We start from the raw sequence: 20775 nt of genomic DNA, 5'->3' as shown, positions 1-20775 counted from the left end.
CTGGCGCCTCTTCCCGGGAATTGCGCAGGGCCCGCGGGGTTGGCGGGCGGGGCGCGGGAGCTCCGGCAGCGCCCGGGGCCCAAGCGCGGCCGCATCTCCGACCCTTAGTCCCCGACCCTGATCTCAGGCGCCCCCCTCCCCTCTACTCCGTTCGGAGTCCCCGAGCGCGCCGCCCCAGCGCGGAGGTTGCCTGGACAGGGAGGGCGGGGGAGCGGGAGAACCGCATGCATTTCATTCATGATTTTCTCTTCACGAGAGCCCTGGGCCCCGGCTGCGCCTATTCGGCAACCGCCAGAGGGACCCCAGCGGGGCCGTGCGCACCGAACCCAGTGCGGGAAGTACAGTCAGACAGATGGGGGTAGAGGAAAGCGAGACAAAGGGGTCAGTGCTGGGCGGGCGCGGGGGTATTCATGGAGAGGGTGCTGTGGCGCTCCCCACGATGCCAACATCTGCACAGATTGGTTGCATATCTGGACGCACACGGCGCCGGGTGCCCAGGACCTGCTCCAGGCCTCCGAGGAGGCACCTGCCTCGCTTCCTCTTCAGTCCCTAGGGAGCAAGACCTCCCTCCGCCAGGTCTCTCCCGTCTGGCGCTCGCCGCGGGGCGCGCACCTGTCTTGGCTTTCTCGTGGGCACCATGGGCCGGGACGCGCAAGGAGCTGCCCACGCGCCCCACAATCCCACATTCCCCAGGCTGGCACCCTGCTGGCCGGAGATTCCAGATGTTCCACCCCGGTGGGGGCTTTTTGAGGCGTCAGGCTGCACTCACAGCGGGGAGCCTAAGCTCCATTTTTTACAAGGGGAAACCGAGGCGCACCCCCACACAGCTACTCCTCCGGTTCCAGCCACCACCCTCTTTCGTCTGGATTTCTGCAATAGCCTCCTGCCTGGTCTCCCTGCTTCTCCCCTTGCCCCCCTGCAGTTGATTCTCTACACAGCAGTCAGAGCCATCCTTTTAAAACGTAAGTCTTCTCCTTTACTGGAAATCCTACAGTGGCTCTTCATTTCATCCAAGTGAAAGCTGAAACCCCTATAACAGCCTGCAAGGCCTCTCAAGCTCTGGCTCCCTTTGAACTCTCTAACTTCACTTCCTACCCTGCAGCCTTTTAAAATGCATCACCAACATGGCACTCACTCTGTGGCCTCTGGACATTTGCATGGCTATTTTCTCAGCCTGGAAACTTCCGGTAAGGTAGTCACATGGCTTGATCCTTTACTAACTCTTCAATGTGTCGCCTCAAAGAGGCCTTCTGTGACCATCCTATTTTAAATTGCAGGCCCACTCTCCCTATTTTCTCCATGGTAGTCATGACCTTTGTTGTGTTTCCTGCGACTCACTGGCTTTTCTTTGCCAGCTCTCACCTCTGTCCTTTGGCGTTCCAGTCCTCCAGGCTCACCCAAATTCTGTTCTCTAAACAAACTATATTGTTCCCATTTCTATCCTTTGTTCATGCTGGGCGTTGAGCCTGGAAAGTCATGCCCCTGTGTTTTACCTAGTTTGTAAGGTCCAGTTCAAATACCTCCTTCTCCATGGGGCCTTCACGCATATCCCCAGGGATACTCAGTACTCACTCCTTTCTGTCTGCTGTGATAGCAGTTCCTGGTCTTCCCCCTCCACCCCCACCCCCCAAGCACACTATAAACTCCTGGGAAAGGGCTGGGTCCCTCATCTCTCTCGTCAGTCCATTTTTGTGGTTCAAGGGCAGTGATTGGAAGGCCTGGATCTTGATTAGTCTTTTTTCCTAGGAGGGGCACAGAGAGAGGCTGGCTAGGTCTTCTTATCCTTAAGTAGTTGCCTGTGCCGGAAGGGGAAGGATCAAATGTCTGATAACCAGGCCCTGATGTGGGGGTAGACATGTCAGTTGCTGCTCAAGGACTTGCAAGCCCTCACTGAGATCATCATCTCTGCCCTTCAGCATAAGGCGGATTCTCCCTGATGGCAACAATGTAACAATAGCAGCATCATAAATGAACACTTAGTATGCTCAAGGCACCATTTTGTGTATTTTCAATGCACTGCTTGCTCTATTTAATCTTCATGGTAACTTTGGGAGGCAGGCGTTTTGATATCCCCATTTTCAGAGGAGGAACCAGAAAGAATAAGTGACTTAAGTCCCTACAGTTGACATGAGAGGGTGTGTGTTTTAAATTCAGATCTAGTTAGTGTCAAAGCCCAAGTTCATAGAGCAGGGGTCTCTTAACAGTGAAGGCCTTGGGGGCCGATGGAGGGGGTGGAGGAGGAAAAGGGCTCAGAGAGCCTCTGCAAAATCAGCCTGGCCCAGATGCTTTTTGAACCCGGCTCAGGAGTCCCAGAAGCTTGGCACTCCAGCAGGACTGGGACCTCACGGGTTTCTGTCCGTGGGGCTTGGGATGTCCTGTGGTGGAGGCTACTCGTAAAGACGACTCCAGAAGACCAGTGCTGCTTTACAGGCATTTGTAGCTGGCTGCTCTGGTTCCAAGCCCAGCCCTAGCTGTCAGGTGTGGTTAACAGTGTTCATCTCAACGGGCTACAGTGAGGAGCTGTGATGATATATAATATACTCGCACGACATATACCTACCTGAATGTATCTACGAATTAGTAGAAGCTAAAAAAATGATCTGTCTCCTTTGCTCTTTGTAGGGCCTTTCTATCACCTAAGGATAGAGCTAAACTAGTCTTGTTTCTATCCTGTGCATCCTCTTCGTATTGAAGAGGGTCAGACTCCCACTTTCCCGTGAGTGTTCCCCTGGGGTGCAGTTAAGGAAGGAAAGTCTAACTTTTATCAAAGGCTTTAAAAACAAGATGTTCCATGTTATATCCCGGTATTCTCTCCTTTCATCTGCATGAGTAAGTTAGGAAGGAGACGCTGTTACTACCAGTAGGGAAACAGACCCAGCGAGGTCCAGGGGCCTCCCCACGGCCACAGTACTCCCTGATGAATGGCAGGGGTGAGATTCTGGCCTCTGTCTGACTCTGTGCTCTGAGCAGCACCTGTCTGTCTCTTCACCCCATCAGTGTGGAGAGCGGGGCCACCTGTATCGTTTTCTTCTCTGATGGAGAAGGAGGATTCCGTGAGTCCCATGACATTGAAGTCGATGGGGGTTGGGAGGATTTAGGCTTATTGGGTCACTTTGTGTGACTCATTTACCCTCTCCAGAGGAAGGGAGGAACAGAGGTTTGGGAAAGAAGAGGAGGAGGAGGAGAGAAAGATGGTCTGAGTAACCAGAGAGTGCCTTGCCGGTGGTTTTTGATGGGCTCTTAGAGATTCAAGTCAATATTTCTTGCTTTTGGTCTCACTTGGAATTCACTCTACTGATAATGAAATGTTTTGCTTCAGTGAAAATGTTCCCCTATCCAGATTTTATTTATTTACTTACTTATTTATAACCCACCCCAATCCACGAAGGATTTGAGGTAGCTTACCACAGGAGCCGAAGCCATAAAACAATGTAAAAATATCAATAAGGAGAGAGAATCAGGACCAAGGAACATGTAAATAAACTTTGAGAGACAAGACCAAGGCTTGGTAATTACCGCTGATTTTTATCGAGCTCTTCCTGAGTGCAAAGGAATTTGTGTACATTATTTTATTTAATCCTTAAATGAGCCCTGTCAGGTCAGTGCTACTGTGATCTTCCTTTTGAGGCATAGGGGACTGAGGGTGAGGGAGATTAACTAAGATACCCAAAGCCACGTAGCCAGTGAGCAGTAGAGCCAAGAGTTGAATCTAGTTTGATTTTGGAACTCACGCCCTTCACCACTGTCCTGCCCGGCCTCTCCAAGGGACAAAAGACCACAAATATGAAGTCCACGGGGGCCTCTAGAGTAACTGGGATTGAGCCTCAAAGCCTGTTCTGATCTTCTTGGATGTCACGAAGACAGGGAAACAGTTAGCACATGGAACTGATGCCCTCACAGGGCTCAAGTCAGGCGTACTTCCTGGATGAGGTTCACCCTGACCACTCTCCTTAGTAGCAGAGCCTGATTCTTCCTCCCACTTCAGCTGCCCCCTACCCCTTTACCTTTTCCTTCTAGGACGGCACATTTTACCTTCTAACACATTGGGTAATTTGTAAGCTATATCGTATATTTGATATAACATAAGGTATCCTTAACATATTCTTTATTAATACCTTTATTTATGAATTTTATTAATTTTAATTTAATTTTTAAATTTTTTTGGTCTTTTATTTATTTTTGAGAGACAGAGAGAGACAGTGTGAGCAGGGGAGGATCAGAGAGAGAGGGAGACACAGTATCTGAAGCAGGCTCCAGGCTCTGAGCTAGCTGTCAGCACAGAGCCTGATGCGGGGCTCAAACCCACAAACCGTGAGATCATGACCTGAGTGAAGCTGGACGCCTAACCGACTGAGCCACCCAGGTGCCCCCATTTTAATTTTAAATTAGAGAGCTTATCTGTTTAATATCTCACTGTTTCATTGTCCATCTCCTTCCACTAGAACACACGTGGGCACACATTGTTGACTCTTTGGCACACTTGATAGATCCCAAGGGTCACAGACAATGTCTGCTATATAGTAGGTGCTCAATGAATGTTTGCTGAATGCTTGATTATTTCAGGGAAGAAAAAGAGACCAATGTGTCCGAAGTGGCAAAGTGGGTCACTTTTTTTTTTCCTAGCTCGTATTTTCTTTCCTTCCTTCCTCCTTTCTTCTTTATTTTTCTCCTGTTCGTTTCCATAAAGAATTCAAGGCAGCTCTAGCACTAAGCTCTCAGAGCAATTTTTCAGGAAACTTTTTTCTGATGTTAGACTCTTAGGGACCCTGTGGCCAATGACCTTAGTATCATTGTTCTAGCAAATGCATAAATGGGATTCATGAAGCTGATTTTGAGGAGGTCTCAACAAAAGCTGGGCATTATCCCACATCTAAATTGGTAAAGGTAATTCATTTAGGGGTCTGGGAATAGTTTCCAAGTAGCATTCCCTAGGGCTTGGGGTTTGAAGCAGATGCTATGGGGATGGAGATGATGGGAAAATTAAAAGCGGAGCATTTGAGTGAAATAATTGACCTAATAGGAGAGGACATCTTTGTGTTCCTAAGAGCTCACCTCTGGAGTCATATTTCCTGGCCGCAAGCCTGAAGAGTGAAAAGCCAAGGACATTAACAAGGTTTGTCAGAGGAGAAGCTGAGTTGAGACCAATTGCTGGAATGGATGCAGGTTGGGGGTGTGATGTGATCTTGCTGTAGGAGCTGGCCTCAGATCCGGTCCGAGCCTCTGGGAGCCGCAGACACCAGCCTGTCAGCTCAAGGTGAAGGCCAAGGGCACCTGGCTGCCAATCCCAGGAAGAAACATCAGAAACACTTGTGTCAGGAGGAGTGGGAGCCAGAACTTTGCTCTCTCTCTGGGATACTATGAAGCAGATTCATTCACCAAATATTTTATGGAAGGCCTCCTCTGAGCTGGCCACTATTGCAGAGGTTGGGTATCTGTTGGAGAACAAGACGGTCAGCTTCCCAGCTCTCATGGAGTGTGCATTCTGGTGGTGGCATGCTGCCTATGAGCCAGGTTAACATACCAAAGGAAAGGATAATTTCAGATAGTGGTAAGAGGGTGAGGTGATGGCGAGTGAAGGCAGGGAGGGTCACTTCTGACTGGCTGTTCAGGGGGTGCTGCTCAGAAGAGAGCACATTTGAGCAGAGACTTGAGTCACAAGAAGGAGCTGACCGTGCAGAGTAGGGGAAGAGCTGTCCAGGCAGAACTTTCTCTTGTAGGCACAGCAGGGACGCCAGGGAGAAATGAGGTAGGAGAGGAGGCTGGGGGAGTTCAGGGTTCATTCTAATGTGCTGGGAAGCTACAGGAGGTTTCTGCTTGGAGGGAGTGATGGGACTTGACTTGAACCTGGAATCCTAGAGACCAGCAGCAGCAGAAAAGTACTGAGAATCCCGCCCTCTGCTCTCAGGCCGAGTCCGGTGCTTCCCAGGCTGGCTGCATCTCAGAATCATTTGGGAGAACTATTTAAAATACATAGATTCTTGGGCGCCCCACCCCCCACCCCGACAGCCTGACTCAGTAGGATGGGGTGAGGTTTGATCTTAAGAAAGTTCCCCAGATGGTTCTGCTGATTGGCCAGAAACAACCAGCCGGTCAAGGCCCCCCCACTTCAGGAAAGAGTAAACTGATTGCTAGAAGGAGACATGCCTTGTCTGAGGTCACACAGGGTGTCGATGGCTGATCAGTCTGACCCCAGAGCAGTGATTGCCAGGCGTCTCTGGTGACAAGCCACAGAAGTGCCTATTGGCTAACAGGCCCAGGGGAATTTATTAGAAGGTCGTGGCAGAGCTTGTGGTTGGAAGAGAAGGCTTGGCAAGGTGGGAGTCAGGTTTGGTAGGGTTGGAACATCTCCACAGTCCCATCCAGGTGTCCCCATAGAGATGCCTGAGCACTGAACTTGGTTTTCTTTCCTTCCTGCCACTCAAGACTCAAAGTCCTCAGAGAGTGAGAGTCTGATTGGCTGGGTTCTGGTTGTAGACTCACCCCACTGGCTAGAGGAAGGCACACCTTGATCGACAGTTTCACCCAAGGGGGAACGAGAGGTCTGTTACCAAAAGAGCCGCCAAAAAAGTCCACTACATCTGGCACCTCAGAGGGTTGTAAAGATTACTCCTCCGTACCGTCATTACCATCATCATAGTAACACTTACTCATTGATAGGGTGTCAGGTACTATTCAAAGCATGTTACATACATTAGCTAACTTTACTCCTACTTTAAGGCTATGAGGCAGATACTTAAAGTAGGTACTGGGCTAGGAAAGCAAAACACAGAGAAGATATGTAGCCACTAGTGTCTACATTCTTCTTTTGTAGGTTCCGAAGGTTATTTGCACCTGTTGTCTACTTTGCTCCCCATAATCACCTGTAAGATCAGGCATTTTTACAAGGAGAGAAAGGGAGAGCGCACGCGCTCCAGAGTTACGCAGCAGGTGGAGTCGTCCTTGGATTCGTATATTCACTTGCTCATTCGCCCATCCATTCCTTCATTCATCCCTCCGTTCACTCATTCGTCCATCCACTGGCTCTTTCTTTCATCAAACAGGAGGCGGCTCTCAGGGGTCAGGACCGTGCTCGGTTCTGGGAACTCATTGGTTAACAAGCTGCAGTTTTTTTCTCTCCAGGAGTTCACCAACTCCAGGGCAGGCCATTTGGGGCAGTGGCAAGAGAAGAGTATGAGCGAGGTCCAGAAAACAACAAGCCAAAGGGCCTCGTGTTAAGGAGTTTGGACTTTGTCGTGAGGGTAGCGACAGAAGGATTTTAAGCTGGGCACTTGTGTCCTATGAGGACAGCTCTGACTGCCGGTTTGAAGAATGGATTGGAGAGATAAGAGAGGGTGATTCAGGTGGAGGAGGATGGCTGCCCGGATTGGGATGTTGGCACTGGAGAAGGAAGGAAGTGAGCAGAGTTGACAAAGTGGAATGACGGGGCTTGCTGGTTCGCTGACAGCGGAGGGTGAGAGAAGGTTTTAGGACAAGGGCAGGGCTTCTGACTTGGGCGACTAGGTGGGGTGTGACGCTCCGAACTGTGGGTGAAGCTAGCTGGGGAGCCATTTGGGTGTGGGACACGAGAGCTCGGCTTTAGACACGTGGCGTTTGAAGTTCCAGTAAGACAAGGACAGGGAGGGACGTTGATGTTCGCGGACCTTCTGCCTCCAGACTCTGTGACCTACCCAGCATGCCTTGCTCATTGAGAACCCCCATCTGTAAAGAACTCTCAGAAACCCAGAGACTGCCAGATAACCATGGAAATCCCCCACCCCATCCCCTTCACACTTCAGATGCGAAAACAGAGGCCAGAGAAAAGTGGTTCCTGGAAGGGGCTGGCCGAGCTGAACCCAGAGCAGAGGGCTTCCCAGAAGGCCCGCCTCCCTGCCGGCCCACAGTCCTCCGGCCCAGAGGGCACATGCCAAAAACTTGTGGCTCGATCCAGACTCCAGAAGGGCTGGTCAGGCCCGCAACTAATTCAAACTAGTTGTCATCATTTAACAAAATAAATAAATAAACAAACGTAAAAAAACAAAGCAAACAAAAAACAACAACCAGAAGATCTGGCAACTTCAGGCTCCTGTGCCTACATGGCGGTGACCAATGTGCCCCCTGGAAACGGGGCACGTCCAGTTTGCCACAGTCCCTGGTCTTAACCCATCACTGAGGGCATGTGCTATTTGCCATTTGTCAACAGGCTGTCGTTTTTCTTCAAGAGGAAAGTTGCATATTTTTTGTGGCATAACTAAAACGTCTCTTATTTGTGCCCAGCTTGCCTCATTTCCATCGACAGGATTTGAATTATGAGCCCACCCCTCCCCTCTGTGAACCACCCTTTCCTTGTTTGTAAAGTGAGGTCTTCGAACATGACGAAGAGTCCAAGGCCCTCCAAGTCTGCACTTCAGATATGAGTTCTGCTATTGACGAAGCCTAATTGTTCTGCAGATGGCTTTTGAGGGATTGCTCACCCTTGACTCTTTTGTCCTTGAATTATGATTTATCTAAGCCCTTGGAAGAAAAATGCCTTTTGTTTTGGGAGTTTATCCTTCATCTTTTGGTTTTGAAAAAAAAAATGAGTTCTTCAAACAGTGCAGCATAGCTTCTGTTGCTAGGAAGAGAGCAGCCCAGAGGCTGCTTGGAGACAGGGCCAGCAGAAAACTCTTGTCTCCCTTCCCTTCCCTGCCCTGTCATCCCCGCTCCCCTCCTCTATTCTCCCCTTCCCACCTCTCCTTTCCCCTTCTCTCTCTTTCCCACCTCTCCCCTCCCCTTCTCTCTGCTTACCACTTCCTTTCCCTTCCTTTCCTTCCCCGTCCCACCCTCCATCCATCCCTCTCTTCTCTCTCTCCCTCTCTTATCTCTTTGGAGCAAAGATGTCAAAATCAATAATCTCTTCTAAAAAGATCAGTCTTGTCACCAATAGAGTTTAGGTTTCCCTGAATCCAAATCCAAAGGATTATTGCCAAAGACCACCCCCTCCCCAGGCAAACTATTAAATAGTCAGTGAAATAAACTCTTGAGTTTTAATTCTGGCTCTGCCATTAGACAGTCATTTCACCTTGGGTAAGTAATTTATTTTTCTCTGGGCTTCAGCTTCCCCATCTATAATATGGAAGATTGGAGGAAATGCTTGCATGCTCTTGAACTTCCTTATGGCACTAACATTGTAGGAGACAGCCAGAGATTTAGAGAATAAGGCAACACCAGCGGGTCTCTGTGACTCTCCTTCAAGGTCAGCAAAACCCTGATACCTCTTCATTTTGAAGCCATAATATGCAGCAGTCGGTCTTTGGCGTGCTCTCCTCTGGGTATTTAATCGGTGGTAAAGAAACGATTTCTATCCACCCTTCTTAGTAGATGTAATGTGCCCCTGATTTCCGTCTCTCCAGGTAGTCTCACTTTTAGCATCATTTCTTTGTTGTAGGACTTCAATATCTATGATTATTTAATTCTTCAAGTCCGGGGTCACCCTCAGAGTCTGCAGGTCCCCAGCCAGAGATGATGGAGATCATTTAAGCAACAAGTGCGCCCCCTGGTGACCGATATAAAAATTGCAGAAAGACTCAGCCCTGCAACAAATACTGAATTTAAATCCTGCCTGTGCCTAACCCTCAAGGTAGGATTTTAAAACAGGGGATAAGTGCCCTGTAAAGTAATATACAGCCGACAAATAAGAAAGTGACTATTTCTGAAGGTTGTATGTCCACTCCCAGAGACAGCTTTTGCTCATTTGACATGTTTGACATTTTGCCCAGTTGGGGCAGCAGATCCTCCAGTTACGCCTGTTTCTCAGTGCAACAGTGAGGTTGGTTATTCCAGGACCTAATCAGCTCTCAGCTGTTGCAGGTGTAGAAAAAGGAGTCCTTCTTAGGACTGCTAGAAAAGGGTAGGGAGGTTAGATTCACTTGTCCAAATGATCAAAAACTTACTGAGTACCTGCTATGTATCAGAAACTTCCTAAGTGACAGGTGTACCAGTTGTGAACAAACAAAGTCCTTGTTTTGTGAGCTTCCATTTTATTGGGTGGGGGGTGGGGGGAAACAAGCCCCAAGACTCTTCTCTAATCAGACATTCTCTGAGATTCACCAATTCCAAGTAATGGTAATCTGGTGTGGCAAAGATTTCTGACAGTGATTTTGGCCAGGGACTCGGCCCTAAAGAGATTTAGTATATCCGGTTGGAAGCAATTGAGGCCCCAGGGCATCCCTCTGATGGACAGAAGCCCTACCCCTGGAAGCTATTCAGTCCTGAAAGTAGAATCCAAAGGAGGCTGGTTCAAGGTCTTCATTTCCAGGTATATGTGGAGAGGAGAGAGAGAGAGGAAGGTGTACGGACATCAGGAGCTGGATATATTCACAAATCACCAGACCTGGAAGACCAGCTTAGAGATGATCTCTTGCAATATCCACATTTAGAGACAGAGTAACTGAGATCCAGAAATCACAAGGGATGATCTTTAGCACAGTGGAATTAAAAAGTGAATTTGTATGCAATGATAAGGAGAACAATCATATTACATACAAATAAGTATAAATAGTATGATTTTTGATTAAAAATTGTATGTGGATGGGGTATCTGGGTGGCTCAGTTAGTTAAGCTTCTGACTCTTGATCTCAGTACAGGTCTTAATCTCAGGTGTTTTAAAAAAAATCTTTATTTATCTGTTTTTGAGAGAGAGAGAACACAAGAGCAAGTAGGAGGGGGGCAGAGAGAGAATCCCAAGCAGGCTCCACACTGTCAGTGCAGATCCCGGCATGGATCAAGCCCATGAACTATGAGATCCTGACCTGAGCTGAAATCACGAGTCAGACGCTCAACCAACTGAGCCACTCAGGCATCCCTAGATTTCAGGTCTCGATCTCGGGGTTGTGAGTTCAAGCCCTGCATTGGGCCCTGCGCTGGGCTCTGTGCTGGGCAGGAAGCCTACTTAAAAAAAAAAAAAAAAGAAAAAAGATCGTATGCTATATTTTGGAGGTGAGATTTAAAGGGTTTACATTTTTTTTTTGGACACACATTGATGTACTTTAAAAATATTCTACAGTGAGAGTATATAATTATAAAATAAAAATAAACATTCAGAAGAACTTATATTTTCTTTTTCTAAAAAAAAGTTTATTTATTTTTGGGGGGAGAGGGGCAGAGAGAGAGGGGTGAGAGCAGGTTCCACTCTGTCAGCGCAGAACCTGATGCAGGGCTCAATCCCACAAACTGTGAGATCATGACCGGAGTTGAAATCAAGAGTTGGACACTTAACAGACTAAGCCACCCAGGTGCCCCAGAACTTGTATTTTCAGTGATTCAAGGGAAACAAACCAAAACCCAGTAGCAGTGGTGGAATATATATATATACATATTTTTTTCTTATTTCTTCTTTCCATGTTCATGATTCTTCTGCATTTTATTTAATAACTGTTGTAGACATCGCTCGGCTTCCCAATATGCAAATCTTCCCTCATCTGGCACACAGCAGGATTCCCCTTCCTTGCGGATTATTCTCCGTGGGCACTTGGCCCTTAGTGTACTACTGATTCTGCGCAGTGGGTTATGATCTGTGTGATCAATGGAAACAGCCAGAGGTTGCCTTGCGGCTACGGCACTTAATTTCCGGGGCAAGTCTCTCAGCATCAGTAAACTCTAAACCTCAGGTTGAGATGGAAGTACCTGAAGATGGGAGTCTCCTGCACTGCTGAGTGGGGTGGACCTGGAGGACAGCAGATCTGAAAGTGCCCAAACACGCTGTGGACTTTGTATGGAAAGGAAATAAACGTTTTCTGTGTTACGTCGCTGAGAGTCTGGTGGTGTTTGTCACCGCAGCATTACCTCGTCTGTAACGACCAATACGGCAACACATACCAATTTATACAGTAAGAAGAACCATTACCATTTCGTAAAATGTAATCAAGTAAATGTACAATATTGAGACACTTTTATGCCAAATTTCACACTAAATTATATGTGTAGTGAATGATCATCCTACGCTTGATTTAAAATCAAGATCATTTTTTGTTCACATTGAGGAATATTGAGGTGTAATGACCAGTTAACTGAATTGCAGACTTGTCCTATTGGGAGGGGCCTTGAAGTTTCGTCTCGCACATCCTACAGGTTCATATAGAGGGATGTCAAAACCATCCACTACAAACCAGTACAAATGAACTGTTTGAACTAATGGATTCCAAAACCTTAATAACCAGTCATACCAGGAGCACTTTATGAAAACTGAGACTTTGCGGTTACGCTTCTGGAGTTTTGGTTAAGGAGACCCTAGAATGGGACCCAGGCAACGGCATTTTAAGAAACCTGTCATGTGATTTCAATCCCAGGTCTGGGGATCTCTGGTCAGGAGGGTTAATTCTAATACCACTTGTGATTACTTCAATGTAAATTTCGTGTAAGTTTTGTGCCCACGTTGAAATTGAAATCACCTTTGCAATCTCAAGTCAGGTTCTCCAGAAGTGGGGATTCCTGTGCACCTGATTCGTAAAGCTGTGCCCTCCGGAGGAACCTGTAAAGGGAACGAGGAAAGTCAGGGAAGAAGAAGAATCTGCTCCAGAATATGATGTCAGTAGAGCCTAGCCTCAGCACCATCTTGCAGGGAGCTCTGGCGGGCAAATGTCACCATACACTGGTCCCACCTTGAGCCAAGGGATCCTGCCTTCTGTACAGTCCCAACGATGGGCAGCCATTGGTCGCAGGCAGCCTGGATTGGGGGTAATGTAAACTATGAGGTAGATCCAGTCAGCCGGTGGAGTAGCAAGTGTGAGCTGTTAGCAGGTATTGAGTTGGCAGCTGGGGGTAAGTGTAGCCAACTGGGAAAAGGGATCCCAGGGGCGCCAACGGCATCTGCTTTGGTCCAGCCCTCCCACCACTTAGATGCACTCGCTTCACTCCACCTTGTCTCAGCTTCTCCAGGATTCTGGATGACCACAAATCGTAGTGAAAGTTGCAGGAGAGGGATATAAGATGGGTTTCAATCCCCAGTTCTGCGGCTGGCCCCAACACTGCAAAAATATTTATCATCTGTTTTCTGTACCACCCATTACAGATTCTCTTCACCTCTGTTGGCATTTCTTTTTCTTATCTATTTATTGTGAGTGGGGGAGGGGCAGAGAGAGAAGGGGAGAGAATCCCAAGCAGGATTCTCAATGAAGCTCCGTGCTCAGCATGGAGCCCAACATGGGGCTTGATCCTGCTACTTTGAGATCATGACCTGAGCCAAAGTCAAGCATCAGTGGTTAACCAACTGAGCGGCCCAGGTGCCCCTCTTCTAGCATTTCTGTTGGTCTAGGTGGCTTGACTAGTGGAGTAACCTAGACACTCTGGGTCTGAACCTCTTTTTATCATGTTCTTACTAGGCCATGGTCATTACCTTTCTCCCATTTACAGTTAAACTTGGCATAGGAGTAAGAAGGGACACCCAAATGGCAAAGGTATTTCCTTCTACCCCAAATTTGTGGTAGCAACCCTACCCCCCATAATAAAGACCAATTATTCCTGGGAATATGGTGGTGTCCTTCTTTGGCTGGTGGTGTACTGGCACAAAGAACTCAAAGTGTCTAGGAGGCAGCCATAATTTTAAGTTCAAGGATGCTCTTATTGGTTCTCCGGTGTAAGCATGCTCCCTCCGGAGACCTCTCGATTCCCAGAGTCCAGAACCATAGATATGGGAAGCACCAATTCCTTAAGTGGATCACTGTTGTAAAGGTAAAGTGGGGCCAGTCCCACTTCGATTTCCTCATTCCTGGACCCAAGTGTTCTACCCACGGACGACATTCCACCTGCAGCAGCCACTGGTTTGAGAATCCCTGGCTCTTCGGCCACAACTTTAAGAGGCCAATTCAGCACGATCAGGTTGGCCACTTTGGGATAATGTGGTATGTGATAGGAGCAGTGGATTCCACGTGCCCCCTGCTTTTTTCTTTGGCCGTTGATAGGGTTCCCTGGTCCAAAGGAATGTTATCTGTATTTTCATGTTGGTCAATGAGATACTCCACAGGGATGGGACTGGAGCAAGGCAAGGGGGTGCCTAAGATGCAAACTTTAGGGTATCACTCCCTCTATTGTACTCCAGATGCTTCACTGCCTTCACTTGGCTCACTCTGTGAGCCCTCGGATACGGGCACTGGTGGAGGCTCTGCAGGCAGGCACGGCAAACTGAAATCCGAGACTATGTGTCGGTCCTAGTCAGGATGAATTGTTGCCAAGTCCAGGATGGGAGCTTCCAATCAGAGCCCACATGTCAATAGGTTGCTCGTTGGCCTCCTTGGGGGGCAGAAGTTTTGGAGTTTCAGTCTTCATTGCTGACGGATTGGACGTCAGAAGCAGTGGTGGCCAGATCAACCTTGGTGACCGGGATGTGGTACTGCAGGGTGCAGGCGTAAGCTGCAACTCTGTCACCATGGCTGGTCCACTCATGATCAGCAACTTTACCAACACTAAGGTGGCCAAGGACAGACGCCGGCTGACATCTAACGGATCCTGTCCACTTGGTTATTTCCGGCATCTTCTGCAGTGGGTGCCCTCTGGTAGGCGTTAACATGTGAGACAAAGCATACAATTCAGTGGCTTTTCGTATATTCACAGAGTTCGACAAACATCACCACAATACAATTTAATATTTTTAATGTTCTTATTTTTTAGAAGAAGAGAGAGGGTGTGAGTGGGGGAAGGGCAGAGAGAGACACACAGAACCTGAAACAGGTTCCAGGCTCTGAACTGTCCTCACAAAGCCACAGGGAGTCCTGACCTGGGCCTCAACCCACAAATTGTGAGATCATAACCCGAGTCAAAATCAGACGTTTAACCAACTGAGCCACCCAGGCGCCCCAACTACAATCCGAGTTTAGAACATTTCACTGCCCCAGAAGGAAACTCCGTACCCTTTAGCAGTTATTCCCCACTCCTGCCCCCTCCTGCTCCCCTTCACCAGGGCCCTAGGCAGCCACTCATCTACTTTCTGTCTCTGCGGATTTGTCTCTTCTGGGTATTTCACATCAATGGAATCATATAATATGTGGTCTCGTGTCTGGTTTCTTTCACTCAACGTAATAGTTTCAAGATTGATCCACATCATAGCATGTTTTAGTATCTCCTTATTTTTGTTGCCAAATGATAGGTATGGATGTACATTTTGTTTATCCACACATCAACTGATGAATGTTTAGGTTGTTTCTACCTTTTCACTATTATGAGTAATGCTGTGGTGAATGTTTATGCACGTTTTTGAGTCAACATATATTTTCACTTCTTTTGGGTATATACCGAAGAGTGGAATTGTGGGGTCAGATGGTCACGCTGTTTAGCATTTGGAGGAACTGCCAAACTTTTCCATGGTAGCTGCACCATCTTACGTTCCCTCCAGTAATTCATGAGTGTTCCTCTTTTTCTGCCTCAGACACCTCCAGTACCATAGGATCTGTGGGCCACATGGCCCACGTGCCAGGGCTACCCATACTGCATATTGAAATTGCTACAGAGTGCTCTCTGGCTTTAGGTTACCCTCAAAACTGGCACCCTTCCACATCACTGTGGGTCAGAGCAGTACCCCTCAGGGCGAAATGTGCTGCTTCCAAAACCCAAAGAAACTTAGCAAGCCTTGCACTTCTCTCTTGGGGTCTGGAGGTATAAGGTACAATATCTTGTCTTTGACTCTGAAGGGGGTGTCCCAGCATGCCTAAAACCTGAAAACTTCATAGATAAGGCAGACAGGCCCTGAGTTTTTATACATTTATCTCCTAGATATCCAGTACTTATCATTTCTTGATCAGAAGGTCAAATTAATACGATGGCATCAATATAGTGGACCGATATGGTATTTTCTGGAATGTCCACATGGCTCATGTCTCTTCCGAATATTTTGCGACAGAGAGCATAAGTGTTGTATACACTCTTGTGCTTCCTCCTGAAACAAATTTCTTCTGATCCTCCTTCCTGGTGGGTATTAAAAATAACACACTTGGCAGGTCAAAAGCAATACCATATACCAAAAGCTAGGTGACTATGCTCTGGTAAAGAGAGCAGATGTAGCACGGCCTCTGCCCTTGGCACCTCCCGTTGGTAGATGTCAGTAGCCCATTGTCATCTGCCATGTTCATCTCCTTTGTACAGGGGCCAGACCCGCGGACTAAATGCATGATTTAAATAGTTGAAAGGAGTACCAATCTCTGGCATTTCCCCTGGATTGCAACTTTTTAAAATTTTATTCTTTTGGCTAGGAAAGGTATAGTTTCAGGGACTTCTAAAACTATATGACCTTTCATCCTACAACAGCTTTTACTCCATAGGTTGAGGAACCAGTGTGGGGCTTTTGCTAACTGCTAAGGAAGACCAGTCCAGTTATATACATTTAAGAGCTGGAGAGATGACCACCAGTTGGTCTGTGAACTCTGTGGGTTCACAGGGAGACAGAACTGGCTTAGCACTCCATTTATTACTTGACTCCCATGTGCCACTTCTCTAACAGGGGACAAGCGTGGCACTTTGGTTCCCTGGGTTTCTGGGTCAACTCAGACTCTGTATATAACAGCCCTCAAAAGATCCAGGCGTTCTCCTTTACCCTGACATTGTATTATCCCTGGTACTGGCAGTTACTCAAATACTTTGGAAGGACTGGAGGAATCACTACTCTACATACTTAACTGTGGTATTTCACTTCCCCAAGGAGACTCAGCCTTTCTTAAAAAAAAAAAAAAAATTAATGGGGCACCTGGTGGCTCCATTGGTTAAGCTGCCGACTTTGGCTTAGGTCATGATCTCCTAGTCTGTGAGTTCAAGTCCCACATCAGGTTCTGTGCTGACAACTCAAAGCCTGGAGCCTGCTTTGGATTCTATGTCTCCCTCTCTCTTTGCCCCTCCCCTGCTCGCTCGCTCTCTCACTCCCTCTCTCTCTCAAAAAAAAAATAATAATCAAAAAAGAATGCCCATTTTGGCATCTGATCCAGGATCACATGTCTCATCTCTGTGGTCTACTTCAATCCACAGCTTTCATGACTTCTACACGTTTTTGAGGATCACAGGCGAGTCATTTTGTAGAATGTTCCTCATCATGGTTGTGTCCAGTATTTCCTCATGATTAGCGCTGGGTAACACATTTTTGTCAGAATACCACAGAAGTAATGTGGTATCCTTCTCATTACAATCTTACAGGATGTGGATTTGTCCTATGACTGGTCGTTTTAATTTGATCACTTGATCAAGATGGTGTCTGCCATGTTTCTCCACTTACAGTTACTTTTTCCCCCTTTGTAAACAGTATGAATTCTGTAGGGAAATACTTAAAGGTTACATTAAATCCCATTCCTTATCCCATTTTAATCCCCTACTTTTAGCATCTATTGATATGTCTAGCCTGAATTAATTATTTCTCCAATGGTTGCCATATGACTTCCTAATCCCATCAATCTTTCCTCAGTTGGCATTCTACTATAAGGAAGCACTTTTTCTGTTCCCCGTTTATTTTTTCATTTATATGTTTTTGTCATTGTGAACTCACTGATTCCTATTGCTTATTGAGTTATAATCTGGTACTATCAGCATTTACTTTGGAGCTCATACTGTTCCAGATTTTTCTAGCATGCATCCCTGTAAGCTGATTTCTGTGTCTGTTTACATGTCTCCATCATTCTTTGAGTGCTTCCTTACTTTCTAGAATAATACAACCTTTCTGAGGTCATCTTTCTTTTTTTCCTGCCTCAGTCCTCAGATCCACCATTTTTTTTAAGTACACTTACTTCCTTTAAACGGAGAATGGCATTTAGAAACTAAAATCTATTGGAGTATTGTTGTTTCCAGCCCCCACATCCCAACACCACTTGTCAGAGCTAGAATGTATGTATGTGTGTACATGGGCATATATAGAGAGATAAATATAGATATTTCTGTGTCTACATATATATATATTTTTATCAATACATTAGCTTACACCAACACCTCCAATTCCAATGCAACACAAACCCAACAGGGTTCACAGGCTTCCTTGTATCTGTCTTCTCTAACTATGAGAAATCTGGCTCCCATTATGCTCAATATACTTATTTGCTGAATTCCTCCACATATGACTGATAACCTGACCACGCGGGGTCAGCATTCTGTTCAAACACCCTCCTCATGCGGGCCCTGATTTTGCTCTGCTGGTATGCCTCACCCTCCAGCTCTGATGTCTTCCTGGCCTGGGCTTGTCAACCTCCTTTTCAGTTGGTGGGCTCTGGGTCTGAGACCTGGCTCAGGTCTGGAAACTGGGTAGAGCGTCATGACAGTCTGTTGAGGTGGCTGACCTCAACCTTCTGCTCATTCACTCTCGATTGCTTTGATTATATATACTAAGTGCTATCTTTGATGCCCACAAATATTTATTGCCCCAAGGAATACCGTGCTCTGTATCTCCATAGATTCCTCCAGGTCAGGCCCCCCTGGTTGCTACTCTGATGTTGTTACCCATTATGGTGATTAAGGTCATCTTGTCATTGATGATTGATGCTGCCATCTGGCTTCTACTATTCCAGAATCCTAGCATCCCTTTGAAGCCAGAGAGCCTCTCTGTGTAACAGCATCTCCTCCTGCCAGTTCCAGCCTGCAGAGGCCAGCCACCACGGAGCTTCTCAACCGTGCTGACACCCCCCTCATCATTCATTCCTTTTCTTGGTAGAGGTAGCTCTACTCCTGGGCTGTTCTGGGGAGCAGAGCCTGAATTGGGGATTCTTACACAAGTGATTAGATAATGGAGTGTCCTCACAAGAAACCCCGTGAGAGAATGGGGAAAGCAGAATAAACAAAAGGCAGAGCTGAGCATGGAAAGGGTTGCATGGAAAGTCAAGTCTCATCTTGACCTTGAGTAACGTGGGGACTGTCCCATCTTGAGGCAAGAAGGAGGGGTACTTGTAAACTTTGATTCCCTTTGATCAGGCACCTCACGGTGAGGTGGCTCTATTCACCCAAGGACAAGCCTCGAGGTTGGCGGTGGCGCCTGCACCAGCTGGTGGATGGACAAATAGAACAAAACCAACAAAAAGAGTTTCAGTGACCTAGACAGGTCACTGGCAGTATCTGCTATACCTGGACAGGCCTCAACCATCGGTAACTGAATCTGCTTACTTGGTGTCTACACTCTCACAGCTGAGCATGACTAGAGAATAATCTCTCTGGATGGTGTCACTTTAAAAATGACTAACAGCCTCGGGGAGCTTGGGTGGCTCAGGCAGGTAGGGGTCTGACTCTTGATTTCAGTTCAGGTCATGCTCCCACTGTCGTGAGACTGATCCCCACTTCGGGCTCCACGCTGAGCATGGAGCCTGCTTAAGATATTTTCTCTCTCTCCCTCTGCCCCTCCCCCACAATAAAAAAGTAAAAATAAAAATGACTAACAGCTTCAAAGACTCCTTAATGCTGCAGGCCTCTCCCCAGTCCGCTCATCTCTTGTGTTCCTACATGACTATTTCGTGACTTCTTCTTTCCTTAAACCTCTGATACCTTCTCCATCATCCTCATTGTTGGCTGATGACCTTAAGAAGGACAAGGGAAACAATCAGAAGAGAAATTTCCCAAAGTTCCAACTCTCTGTCTGTCACCTACCAACATCTTTAACCATGTACCTTCTGGCCCTTTGGTTTCTGTAGAGGAACCATCCCTTCCCTGCTGTTACTGTAGGGGAACTATCACTATTCCTACCAAGGCCAGCCCCCATGTCGTAGGAGTGGGGGGTTGGAGGGTGAAGCTCCACCCAGATGGCACTGCTGGTCTACCAGAAGCCACTTTCATCGAAGTGTAAAGGCTGTGCCACACAGAGCTGGGAGGTAGCCAGGTAAGACATATTTTGACCACTCTTTCCTATTTTCAGATCTCCTGCGGGTGCCTCCCATTGGCTGAACTAAGGAAGCCCTTGTGTTACAGTCAGTAGTAGGTAGCCTCCTGGGGCACAGGGAAAGGCTGAGAAGGGTGGAGAATTGGTTGAGGTGGGAGCAGGTAGACAATAGCCACCACAAATGCCATCTGTATACTGATGATTTCCAAATTTGTACCTTCACCAGAACCTCTTAATTCCAGAAACATATATCTAGTTTCCTGTAGAATTGGCCTATCTATTGCTGCATAGAAATTACCATTAATATAGAGGCTTACAGCAGCACATATTCATCGTCTCAGAGTTTCCATGGGTCAGGAGTCAGGGCATGTCTTAGCCCGGTCCTCTGCTCAGGAAGAGTCCCACGAAGCCTCTGCAGAGGTACATGATACCTTTCATATGGGATCATAGTTGGCTCCAAGGATTTCAGCCAAAGATGTGGGTCTGTATTTCTATCCATTCTGTTACCCTAAACGATTAGAGCATTTAGTCCATTGATGTTTAGAGTGAGTACTGAAAGATATGAATTTATTGCCATTGCGTTTCTTTTAGAGTTGTAGTGTCTGGTGATGTTCTCTGATTCTTTCTAGTCTTTGTTGCTTTAGGTATTTATTTATTTATTTACTTACTTACTTATCATCTTTTCTTGCCTCAGAGAATCCCCCTTAAAATTTCTTGCAGGGCTGGTTTAGTGGTCATGAACTCCTTTTTGTCTAGGAAACTTTTAATCTCTCATCCTATTTTGAATGACAGCCTTGCTGGATAATGAATTCTTGGCTGCATATTTTTCCAATTCAGCACATTGAATAGATCCTGCCACTCCTTTCTGGACTGCCAGATTTCTGTGGATAGTTCTGCTGCAAACCTGCTCTGTCTTCCCTTGTAGGTTAAGGACTTCCCCCCCCACCTTTAGGTTTTCATGATTCTTTCCTTGCCTGAGTGTTTTTTGAATCTGACAATGA

Source organism: Suricata suricatta, chromosome 11 (assembly GCF_006229205.1).
Source record: "Suricata suricatta isolate VVHF042 chromosome 11, meerkat_22Aug2017_6uvM2_HiC, whole genome shotgun sequence".
Classification (NCBI taxonomy): Eukaryota; Metazoa; Chordata; class Mammalia; order Carnivora; family Herpestidae; genus Suricata; species Suricata suricatta.
This window is presented reverse-complemented; position numbering follows the sequence as displayed.